The sequence below is a fragment of the Esox lucius genome, chromosome 12 (assembly GCF_011004845.1).
Source record: "Esox lucius isolate fEsoLuc1 chromosome 12, fEsoLuc1.pri, whole genome shotgun sequence".
Lineage (NCBI taxonomy): Eukaryota > Metazoa > Chordata > Actinopteri > Esociformes > Esocidae > Esox > Esox lucius.
In genome coordinates, this window is record NC_047580.1 from 4435342 (window position 1) to 4447965 (window position 12624).

General features: G+C 39.1%; 1 protein-coding gene across 1 annotated transcript in view; it reads left to right on the forward strand.

Annotated features, from left to right (window-relative positions):
- The first annotated feature begins 1172 nt into the window (after positions 1 to 1172).
- The window catches only part of LOC105025250 (helicase ARIP4), a 71476-nt gene continuing 60024 nt past the window's right edge, over positions 1173 to 12624 (forward strand). Inside the window, exon 1 of the mRNA XM_010895805.3 lies at positions 1173 to 1302. The gene's annotated coding sequence lies outside the window, so the exon portion shown is untranslated. The remainder of the gene's footprint in view (positions 1303 to 12624) is intronic.

Genomic DNA, 12624 nt, shown 5'->3' on the forward strand with positions numbered 1-12624 from the left:
ACCAGCCTGCACAGTGGACCGTTAAGTGAATCATTCATTATAATGTTAGCGCCATTGTATCAAACAGGTTAGTGAATAATATGTTATGATAATTAGCACCACTGAATCAAACTGTTCAGTGATGGTTAGGCCACCCATTGATTTACATCAATGATGATGTTACCAGGGTAAGGTGAGGATTTGCTTACTGAACAGCAACAGCGTAGGTTTGTATTGTTTATTGGGAGGGTCAGGTTCAATGGATCCCAGGATTTTCACTATTTTCCAAGGGGTCACATTTACCAATCTGTACTATTGGGGGGGTCATGACCCCCCCTAATTATACACCCCTGCTGAACAGACATACTGTAATACTCAAATTAATGTAATTATAACCAGATACGGTTTTCACGTTCGAATACAATTTAAAATGAATGGCATGTTTTAAAATACATTTGAAAATGCATACAAATTAATTATTACACACACCAGAAGAGTAATCCCTGAAACCAAAAAGAAGCGAATGACAAACAAAAACCGAAATCAAGTTGCATTCAATATCATTGGCCAGTAGGTGGTGCCAACGACGTGAGACAATTGACATTAGAAGTTAAATTCAGCAGACCGCTTTCTATAGATTACTCAGCAGACGGAAAAATCATTTTCTAAAATCTCTGATAAATATGTCTATAAAAGTTATAATAGCTTTGATGAGAAATTTGAGCGATACTGTGCACGAAGAGCGTATGTTAACTTATCTGAATAAAGTTATAAGATATTTTTAAAAAACTGTGTCATTACTCAGTCATAGGAAGGAACTGAACAACAATATAAAACGGGTCTGTCTTGGCTTTTTGGTTATCTTGACTTTGATAATTCGTATCGTATTTCCTCATGTACTGTAGACCTTATGCCGCGTTCCAGTTACCTCTTAGGCCTATGGCTAGTTGATAATTGTCTTTCTTCCAACTGTACGACTAATGTGCAGTTGATCAAGCTCTCTAGGTGCAGCAAAATATATGTGAAGCAACATAATAACCATAATCAGATTATTTTAACCTGCGTGGCTAGTGAGTTATTTAACTCGTCTTATTCAAACTCGACCTTGTGTCTCACTGAATTTGTTCCCCCTTTTTTTTCTGGCATTGCGTTTCCGGAAATCTCGATTTATCTTTTGTTTTGTTTTTGTGTTCCCTGAGGGTACCGACGGAACAGCGACGTTGCTCCTCAAGAAACTGATGAAGGACATTTCTATCTGCTTTTAACTGAAAAATATTATTGAATGAGAATTATCCAATACATTCCACGCAACGAATACGAAAGGTGAGGACACTTTTCCGCTTGCATTTCATTGTGAGGGCTTTCATTCTGACAATATGGTTCGAGTTTTGCCATCTCAGTCTATCATCTATGGACAATGGGAGCGTAGTGTACATCGCTGGTGCTAAGACTACATTGCGGCGACTTCTTATGAAGCGCATGCTTAACCATTATCTTAACAACGGGGGTGGTTAATTTTTGATATTCTATAACAGTAAAATCATAATTCTCTTATATTGTTACTGACAGAACATAGTTATTGTTTGCTAATTGTGCGGTACTGAAATTCAGAACTAGTGCAACCGATGGTTTTGTCAGTTTTGGGTTGACATAACATTTACTGTTAGACCAATGTCTAGTTAACGCTTAATTTTAAAACGTGTTTTCTGTGAATTTGCAAATAATGCAGCTCTAATCAGCCTCTTCTATTGGAAGTATTTAAGTTTAAACCAGCTTAATAAGGGTAGTCACCTGGAATGGGGAGCACTTGTTGGCTGCTTTTCCTTCTCTCTGTGGTCCAATTTATCCTCAACCATCTCAACTGAGATGAAACTGGGTTATTTTGGAGGCCAGGTCACATGATGCAGCACCATCACTCTCCTTCTTGGTCAAATTGTCCTTACACAGCCTGGTGGTGTGTTTTGGGTCTTTGTCCTATTGAAAAACAAATGATAATCATAATAAGCACAGAACAGATGAGATGAAGAATCGCGGCATAATGCTATAATTGCCACGCTGGTTGAGTGTGCCTTTAATTAAAAAAAACGAAAATGTAAAATAAATCACAGTCAATGTCACCAGTGAAGTACCTCCAAACCATCACACCTGCTCCTCCATGCTTCATGTTGGGAACCACATCTGTGGAGCTCTGTACACTCTCATCCGTAACACAAAGGCATGGCAGTTGGAAACAAAAATCTCACATTTGGACTCAAGACCAAAAGACAGATTTATACTGGTCTAATGTCCATTTCTCATGTTTCTTTGTCCAAGCAAGTCTCTTATTATTATCGGTATCATTCAGTAGTGGTTCCTTTGCAGCTGTTCAACCATATAGGCCTGATTCACGCAGTCTCCTCTGAATAGTTGATGTTAAGATGTGTCTCCTACTTGAACTCTTAAGCATGTGTTTCGACTGCAATCTGAGTTGTAGTTAATTTCTGAGTCGGGTAATTCTAATGAACTTCTACTCTTCAGAAGAAGTCATTCAGGGTCTTCCTTTCCATTGGCGGTCGTCATGAGACCCAGTTTCATCATATCACTAACATGTTTTTGTGACTGCACTTGAAAAACATTCAAAGTTCTTAAAATGTTCTGGATTGAAGCTGTTATTGCCATAATATAATGATGGTCTGTATACCCACCCTTCTTTGTCACCTTCTGTATGTCCACCTTGTAGCAGCCAATAATGTAATAACTACCATTAATGTAATTACATTTATACATTACTATTACATTATTGGCTGGGTTAATAAAAAATAGTTACAATTGTAATAATTGGAGCTGATTATGTAATTATAAACATATATCACTGTGTGTTTAAGATCTATTAAGTGTCAGACTTCCATAAAGCTTACTGTTGCTGTTGCTTCTTTCAAATAGCTGCTCAAAAACCTGACCAATTCTGACCCCTGAATCTTTGGCCTAACTCTGAGGAAACACACACACCTCTCTTTCTCTCTTCTTGAATAGATATTTCAGTAAAAAAAAATCTAACTTAATGCATGGCTTTTGCTGTACTCCTCCATTTTCAATGGTACAAAAAGTAATTTTTGTTATATTCTATAAAATGTCACATTTAATTCCGGAAACACTGGAGACAGGTAATCTAGAGGCCCTATCTAATAGCAATACCTAAAAAAAGAGAGAATATTGTTTTGTTTTTTTCAATTTTGAGGCATACCCTTTATATTTATTATAACCTTTGACTGGTTCAGTGTATCAGTGCATTTGTGTATTCTAAAATACTTTGTATTTTCAAATAACATTGCAATTTTCAAATACTTGACTTAACAAATCCATTCATTCATCTTCTTCCGCTTATCCGGGGCCGGGTCGCGGGGGCAGCAGTCTAAGCAGAGATGCCCAGACTTCCCTCTCCCTAGACACTTCCTCTAGCTCGGGGGGCACCGAGGCGTTCCCAGGCCAGCCATAGTCCCTCCAGCGTGTCCTAGGTCTTCCTCGGGGTCTCCTCCTGGTGGGACGGGCCCGGGACACCTTCCCGGGAAGGCGTTCAAGAGGCATCCGGAACAGACTTAACAAATCATTTAATTAATTGAAATGTCATATATACAGTTAAATACTGGTCAGTTCCAGACAAGACATCTGTCTTCCCAATCACTCTCACCTTGTTCCTGCTATTCCTTGTAATTTTTCTCTTTTTTTTGGAGCCAATTTGCAATCATATGCATAAATCTTGGAAGTACATTGTGATGATAATCAGCTGTGATTAATTTTACAGCAGCATTTATTTTCCCTTAATCATCCACTTTCCAATTCTGTTGTTGTGGAAGCCTTTCAAGTAGTGCAGCTGTCTAAGGGCTTGTTTACATGCTACATTTTCCGAGACATATCGAAGAATACTTGAAGAAGTAGATTATTGTGTTGTTAACTTGCAGATATCGTTAGCGATGGAGAGCCCACCCCCCATAGTTTTGCTAGCGTAAAGAAACTGTTTTAAGTTTCACATATCTATTTTCCTGCGATTGACAGCCACAATCATGCATGGTACGTCTCAAATGTGCCAGTGTAAATACAAAACAGTATGGAAATTATTATGAAGACTAAAGATAAGTCTATATAATGTTTTATTCTCTGTCTCGTAATGTAAACAAGCAAGGTGCTCTTTCATAGTACCAAGCCGACCATGTTTTACACTGACATTTTTGTAATTTAGCTGACACTCTTATTCAGTGGTATTTACATACATTATTAATTGCGTACATTTAGTACCTGTACTCTTTTTATAGGTAGTTACAGGGGATGAATGGACCAATTGGAAGCTGGAGATGATTAGTTGGACATTATATTTGGCCCATAGTGAACCTTAAGCCATGACACCAGATTTAACACCCCTAATCCTATGATCAGAGCCATTGAATCTTGAGTGACCACAGAGAGTCGGGACACCTGTTTAATGTCCCATACACAAGATGGGACTCTGCACTGAGCCATGGTCCAGTTGTGGTCTCCTCTTCATCTTTTTCTCTGAGGCCATCTGTCAGAAGAAGAAATACATAAATTACCCATGCAAGGTGAAAATTGAACTGTTGTGACCAACATTCCTGCTGACTTATTGTCTTACAGTTCTAGTAAAAGAAGAAGTGTTTTTACCAGAAGTACCGTACTGTTTTGTATATACAGCTACGAAAAACCTTCCTTTTCAACTTTTTTGGAAAGGAAATAAAAAGGTGCAGTGGTCTCTTAATTTTTTCCGGAGCTGTAGTAAGCGAGTACGCCAGTATTGGGACCAATTGGGACATTCTACCTCGTCATAAAATCGTCTCTACATTAGATAATTTTGTAACGCATAACATCATGCCAAGTTTGAATATTTAGCTAGACACCATTAAGCATTGTGTTAAACTGACTAATGTTTCCTATTAAGTTTACTTCCACCACAAATAGCATCTATGAACTGTATAGCTTGTATTAGCCAGTAATAGGTCTACTAGTATCTACTTACTATTTGGAATAATCATAAGAATTGAGCAATTGCTAGCAAGGCTGAAGATTAACTTTACACTGCCAAAGCTAATTTCATTTCATGGCACAACAATGTACGTTTTTCTTTCATTGGTGAATGACATTGATATAATAACTATCAGTATAAGGGAAGATAACTGACTATTTTATCAAGTGAAAAGACGAAACAATCGTTGATTCCCTCCTCTTTTTACTGCTCAAGGGGTTGCAATCTATTTTACCCCAAAAAGCATACACGGACGCGAAAGTAGCTACTGAAGGTTGTAGCAATTCAAGTTTTTGTCTATTCTAAAGGAATCCTAATGCATAATTTGTTTTGTTTGTGGCGAGGTTCAAACATCGGGTGGTTGCATGGCAGTCCACGTCTCTAACCACTACGCTATTTAACAAGGAGTTGTCATTCAGTCACTCAGTAAGGGACATTTGCTCTTCTTGGCTGGCTCCATTTATGCGGTCCCGCAAAAATAATGTGTGTATAGAGTGGAGAGTGTGTGTTATGTGTAGATATACGGGACATAGTGTTTGTGGGGGAGGTTTGTGGTTTCTTGGATTCAAATTGGAATGTCTGTATGCTGAGTGACAGCAGAATGTGAGTGTGATTTTATGTGGAGGTATAAGAGAGTGTGTAAAGAGAAACAAGAGAAAGTGTATTCGGAGGGAGGGAGTAGAGGGTAGGAATATGTGTGTGTGGAGCAGAGAGTGTGTCTTGGTGAGGAGTGGGGGGAGGAGAGTGTGGATTGTGTGTGAAGAGAGAATATAATGTGTGTGTGTGTGTGAAAGTGTGGAGGGAGGAGAGCAGTGTTTACAGAGTGGACCGTCATTCTCCACTCGAGTGACCACCGATGATGATGGAGGGAGGAGAGCGTATGGGCGTAAAGGAGAATGTGTTTGCGTGGTTGTGGAGACAGAGGAGATGATGGAAATCAAGTGTCTAAGACACAAGATTATGCGTTTTTGTGTGTTGAAAGAGAAAATAATGTGTGTACGGGGTAGGGATTCGAGATAGTGGAGATGGTTTACATTAAGTATCAAAGATACATTATGTTCTGATTAACTTCAAATTTTATGTGTCAATCTTGTATGGCAGAATTTGGGTGAATATCTTAACATCTGTGACATTTATAGCTGCTATAAACCCATTACATTGTGTATAGGAGTGAAGTGTCAAAGACGTTAGCCACATTGCATTAGTTACCTAGCATTAGTTACACTGCGTTAGCCACATAGCGTATGTCAACTTGCGTTAGCCACCTGGTGTTAGCCATCTTGCGTTAGCCACATAACATTACCCACCTTTCATTAGCCACCTTGCGTTAGCCACCTAGTCTTAGCCACCTAGCCTTGAGCTTGCAAGCCACCTGAGTGACAGCTAAAATCCTCTTCCTCTAGCGCAGAGGTCTCAAACTGGTTCCACGGAGGGCCGAGTGTCTGCAGGATTTCACTCTCATCTTGTACTTCATTGACTAATTAGGTCACTAATTGGTTCGTTTCTACCCCCACCTGGTTGTTTAGGTCTGAACTGGGAACCAATTTAAAGGAAAACCCAAAAACCTGCAGACACATGGCCCTCCGTGGAACCGGTTTGAGACCTCTGCTCTAGCGTCACACGCACACTCAGTGGCCAAAATGATATGACACCCGGTTTGAATTCCTAATACCATTGACTTTGAACGGGAAATGGTTTAGCTTGTTAAGATGAAGAATCCTTGGCTCCATCGATTAAAACAATTGCAAACAATGAGTGTCTCAGTTACTTCATTTAGTGATTAAAATCTCCAGAATTGTTCATGTCTCTTACATATTTGGCAGAATTTTGATGAATTTCTTAAAATCAGTAAGGTTTATAGTGCCACCATTAGAGCAAGCTGTTCGTACCTTTCAGGGTTCATTCCTGGCCTTGGGGTTTATCTGTAAAGCAAGTAGCATCGTTTTTGGATTTATAACCTTATAAAAATTGTGCCACAACTATGTCAAATTCAATTGCGGATTGCGGCCACATTGTTTGAGTTATCAACTTTCTTTATAGACTTTTAAAGATAATGGTCCACAGATCCTGCACCGCAAACAGCATTCAACGGTCCCTGAGATGTCATTTAAGCACTTTATGTCTTTCATCACCCTAAATCATATTTGGTTTCAAATGGTTGGTTGTAATCTAATAGCCTGTTTTATAGTTAAATTGTAACTATATTAAAAACTCCCCAAAATCTAGGAAGGATATTTCTAGAAATACATTATGATGAAGCATTATTTGTGGTTCATGGGAAATCTGGTAAAAGTGTTTTACTTTTGGATATTTCTATTTTGGCAGAAATATATAAAAGTGCAAGATTCTTTCACCCATGTGCTCCTCATCAGATGTATTTTAAATGTGGTGAAACACTTAATATGCTTAAGGAAGGGTAGTAAGATGTGTGGCAAAGCAGCTGGCCTTGACATTGGAGACACTAAGCAGTGTCTTGCTTCACAGTTCTTTTATAGTCAGAGGTTTCTCTCTTCTCCTGAGGTGGTCTCCTATCCACTATAGTGCAATGTGACTGGCATCTCAAAGCAGCACAAAAGCTGTAAGAGGGCTATAAGGGGTACACTTCCCTGTGGTCTAAAAGTCAAATCCCAATGCCCCAGCATAGTGGAGGGGACATTACCCTACATAGGATTCCTGACTCTGGTCAGTCTCTAATGCTCTCATGGCACTTGTCATAAGAGGCCGTTTTAACCTTGGTGTCTTGACTGAATGTCCAATATGATCCTCGTGTCTCCATGGCTACCTAATCATCCCCAGCTTCCAATTGTTTAGTCAATTCTCTCATCCTCTTGTAACAGTTTCCCATGCAGGTCATTGCTTTAAATGAGAAATGCTGTTAGATAGATTTAGCTAGTTTTGTTTAACTGTAATAATTCAGAACGTTCGGGGGTGGTTGCTACCAGCGCACCCTTGCTCTTTCACTCTGTTCCTGCTAACAAGCACAGCGGGAAACTGCGGGCGAGTGAGGGTGACATGACACCAGCCCAACTGTCTCTCCTACGCATTCACATCGCTGCCTCTCTGCCCGAAAAGAGGAGCCACACTCTGGTCCAACTCCTCTCTCCCTCTTTGGCTTGATCTCCCCAAACTTCTTGTTTCTCTGTCATCCTCTGTCATTCAAATCATGATGTTCTGGCACCCCTTCTTCACTACACCAAGCAGGCAGTGTTCCCTCGTCCCTTTTGCAGGTGTGATGCCGCACATACAGAAATATATATGCTTCTGATTGAGCTGCACCATTTCAGCTTTTCCTACTGACACCTATTCACACTGGCTTTTTTATTTATGTCCACATTTTACTTGCTGTACTGGTGGGGAGTGGCATGTTTCTGTCAAGCTAAATGCTGCTCTGAAGGGAGATAACACTTTTCTCTACCAGCTGGTAGAGCATATTTTGAAAGTGGATTTTTCACATTTCCTAGGGTCGTTTCAATTTGCAATTTACAGGCGGCACTGCATTAAAAACAGACACGATTCTGCAGTGGAAATCAATGCATGGGCTTAGGAACACTTCTGAAAACCGTTGTCTGTGAACACAGTATGTTGCTGCATCCACAAATGCAAGTTAAGATTATACCATGAAAAGAAGTAACCATTTATATGCATTTATATAAGATCCAGAACCGCCGTCACTTTCTCTGGGGCTGAGCTCATTTATGTTGGACTGAGGCAAAGTGGAAAACTCCTGTGGTCAAAATTGTACATTTGTTTTGAGAATCATGGACGACCGCGTTCTCCGGACTAAAGAGGAGAATGACCATCCAGATTTTTATCAGCGCACAGTTCAAAGGCCAGCATCCGATATGGGGGTGCATTAGTGCACATGGCATGGGTGACTTGAACATCTGTGAAGGCACCATTAATGCTGAACAATATATACAGGTTTGAATACATTTCACTTTCAGCACTACAGCAATTGGTGTCCTCAGTTCCCAACTGCTTACAATATTGTTAAAAGAAGGGGTAATGCAACACAGTGAAAAACATGCCTCTGTCCCAACTTTTTTGAAATGTATTGCTGGCATCAAATTAATAATGGGCATGTATTTTTCCAAAAATAATACAATATCTCAATTTCAACATTTGATATGTCGTTTTTGTACTATTTTCAATTAAATATAGGGATAATTGATTTCCACATCAATTCATTCTGTTTTTATTTGCATTTTACACAGCATCCCAGGTTTTTTGGAAACGTTTGTAATAACCAAGAGTAAGAAACAAAATAGGTTTTCCCCATTTTCACTGCTGAATCCCTAATAAATTGTTCAACTCTTTCTGCTCTTGTACCTTTACATCAATCATCTTTTTTTTTTTTTTTGCAAGTCTCTGTTGATGCACAAAACGTCACTAGTAATATGCCATAAAATAAGAGATCAGATGGTTTCAGTAACATTTCCAACTAACAGTTACCTTTTAGTTGTGAGTGTCCATTATTATCTAATTCACTTAGGAGGATGTTGTGTGAAGCATAAATCTGGCAATTCACCGTGCCTCAGGGACGGGCGACTCCATTCGTGTTTTCAGTCAATATACACTATCGCTCAAAAGTTTGGTGTCACTTAGAAATGTCCTTGTTATCCAAAGAAAATCTAATGTTTTGTCCAATAAAATAACATCAAATTGATTAAAAATACAGTGTAGACATTGTTGATGTTGTAAACAACTGTTATAGCTGGAAACGGCTGATTGTTTTTATGGAATGTCTACACAGGCCCATTATCAGCAACCCTCAGACTGGTGATTCAATGGTATGTTGTGTTTTGGTAATCCAGTTTAATCATTTTAAAAGGCTAGTTGATCATGAGATAATCCTTTTGCAATTATGTTAGCACAGCTGAAAACTTGTGCTGATTAAAGAAGCAATAAAACTGTTCTTTAGACTAGTTGAGTATCTGATGCATCAGCAATTGTGGGTTCAATTACAGGGTCAAAATGGCCAGAAACAACAAACTTTCTTCTGAAACCTGTCAGCCTATTCTTGTTCTGGGAAATGATTCCATGAAAGAGATTGCCATGAAACTAAAGATCTTTTACAACGCTGTGTGGTACTCCCTTCACAGAACAGCACAAATTGGCTCTAACCAGAATAGAAAGAGGCTCCAGTGTGCAACTGAGGTTGAGGTGTTCGGATCACAAAGAAGAAAATTAATGATTTGCAGACCAAATGAAAAGATAATGGAGGAGTGCTTGACGCTCTCTGTCAAGCATGGTGGAGATTACCTCTTCAGATGACCTCAACAAATTGACAGCTAGAATGCCAAAGGTCTGCAAAGCTGTAATTGCTGCAAATGGAGGATTCTTTGACAAAAGCAAAGTCTCAAGGACACAATTATTATTTAAGTTACAAATCATTATTTCTAATCTTGTCAACTGGTATATTTCCTATACATTTTGCTATTTTCCTATTTCTTTATTAATTCAATGTATATTTTCATGGAAAAGTGACCCATGAGCAAATTTTTGTACAGAGCACACTGTTCCTGTATATATTTTTTTTACCTTGGTGTTGTCAGGAAAATGTCAGTAATTTTTTGAAAGCAGAGGCTTCTCCTTTTCTAACCACCTATGTTGACCATGTTTGTGAAGTTTCTTTTTGAATTTTGACTCACACTTTAACATTGATGCTGGCAAGAGAAGCCTGTAGATCCTTTGATGTTACCCTGGTGTTCTTAGAGACTTCCATGAGCGTCTTTTATACAACTCTTGGGCAGAATTGGTGGGAGGACCTTTGTGGATTGCCAGTGTTCTTGACTTTATTTTTAGTTGATCTGTTGGTCAGTGGAACGATGTACTTTGAATTGCTTGGAAATTGCTGGCTTTGTAACTCCTCCCAGACTAATGGGCACCAATAATCTTTCTTCTGAGGGCTTCGGACAGGGTACGACACACCCATATGATCAAGACCAAACTAGACCCAGTTTCTACACTTTATGAAAGACTAGACCCTGCCAAGTTAACCTGTAATGATTCTGTAATTATTTGCCTCTTTTTTGGTGAACCTTATTCTAATTTTACCCATTTTATGTGATTGTGAAGGTAGCCATTTTTTCTCATTTTCCACACATGGAAATTGCATGGCTTTTTCTTGTGATTCTTTAAATGATGTTACCCTTATTAATAATTGTGGTTGTAATTTAGCTCAACTATTCATGTGTACAAATCTGTACGAATAAAGACAATCTAGGGGGTGCACTTTTTCATGAGACTGTTGCAATATCACTAAGTTGAGCTTGTCAAACAAACAGTTATTCATGCATGACATGGTTGAACTGACAAATGCTTGCATATACAACAGGTAGTGCACTCTGTGAAGGACAGACACATCTATCTTTAGCTAGACATTAGAAGGGCCTGCACTGCCTACCTACCATGAACCATTCTGATGCCCTTTAGGTGTTCATCAAAGGTGCTTGACTGAGGTTCTGTCCCCTTTTGAGATAGAGGAGTCTTAAGCCATTAGAGGGGAGACTTCCAACTGTGCCCTGTCCTGCACTGTTCAATACTGTAGCCTTGAGCTTAGGCCATTTTATGTTCACCCTTACATTTCCTACAGTGTTTTATAACGGCATGAACAGTGTTCGACTAACACTGACCTGCATGCTTAACTCTGTGTGTGTGTGTGTGTTGTGTATGCGCAAGAGCATGTGTCCTCTTTTAGCGTATATCTTGTATAACTTCTAAGGAACAGTGGCATTAGCCAGCTCTTATGTAAGGCAACTCTTATGTAAGGATGTAAGGCAGCTGTCTTTCCTTTCAGTGGCCCATATTACTTGTAACTTTTTTCACTCCCAGATGAAAAACTGCCTTTCACTCCCTCTTCCCCTCTCTTGCCGCCTGTCTCTCTCCCTCTCTTGCCACCTGTCTCTCTCCCTCTCTTGTTCTCTCTCACATAAAGAGCTTCTCTCGAAAAAATTTAAAAAAGTAGCAATATTCCAGTTTGCCAATCTTGTCCATTTCCTGGTTAGAAAAAAAAGTCAAAATGCAAACCAACCAATTTTGTTTATGAAATAAATGTTTCCACATTTAATAAATGTATCAAATCATTAAGAGATTTACAAAGAAAATATCTAACGGAAGTTCTTTGTCTACGGTGAGACATCACAGGGATATATTTCGATGAAGCACGGAGAAGCCCCAAAATTAGCTACTTTGGAAGCATACGTTTCAGATAATAGGAAGTGGATGACAGAGAACGTCTTGCTTTTAAACCCAAGAAAAACCGAAATGCTTGTTTTAGGACCCAAGAAACGAAGAGTTTTGTTGTCAAATATCACTGTGAACCTCGACGGCTGTATGGTGGTATCCCAAAAAACTGTAAGAAACCCTGGCGTTACCCTGGACCCTGACCTCTCCTTTGTTGAACATATAAAATATATCTTGAGTTGCTTATTTTCATCTTCGGAGCACAAATCAGAAACCTTTGATCAAAAACTGATGCAGAAAAACGAATCCATGCTTTTGTTACTTGTAGATTAGATTACTGCCATGCCCTTCTCTCCGGTTACCCTGATAAATCTATAAATAAACTTTGTGCTGAACACGGCTGCTAGAATCGTAACTAGAACTAAAAAATGTGAACACATTACTCCAGT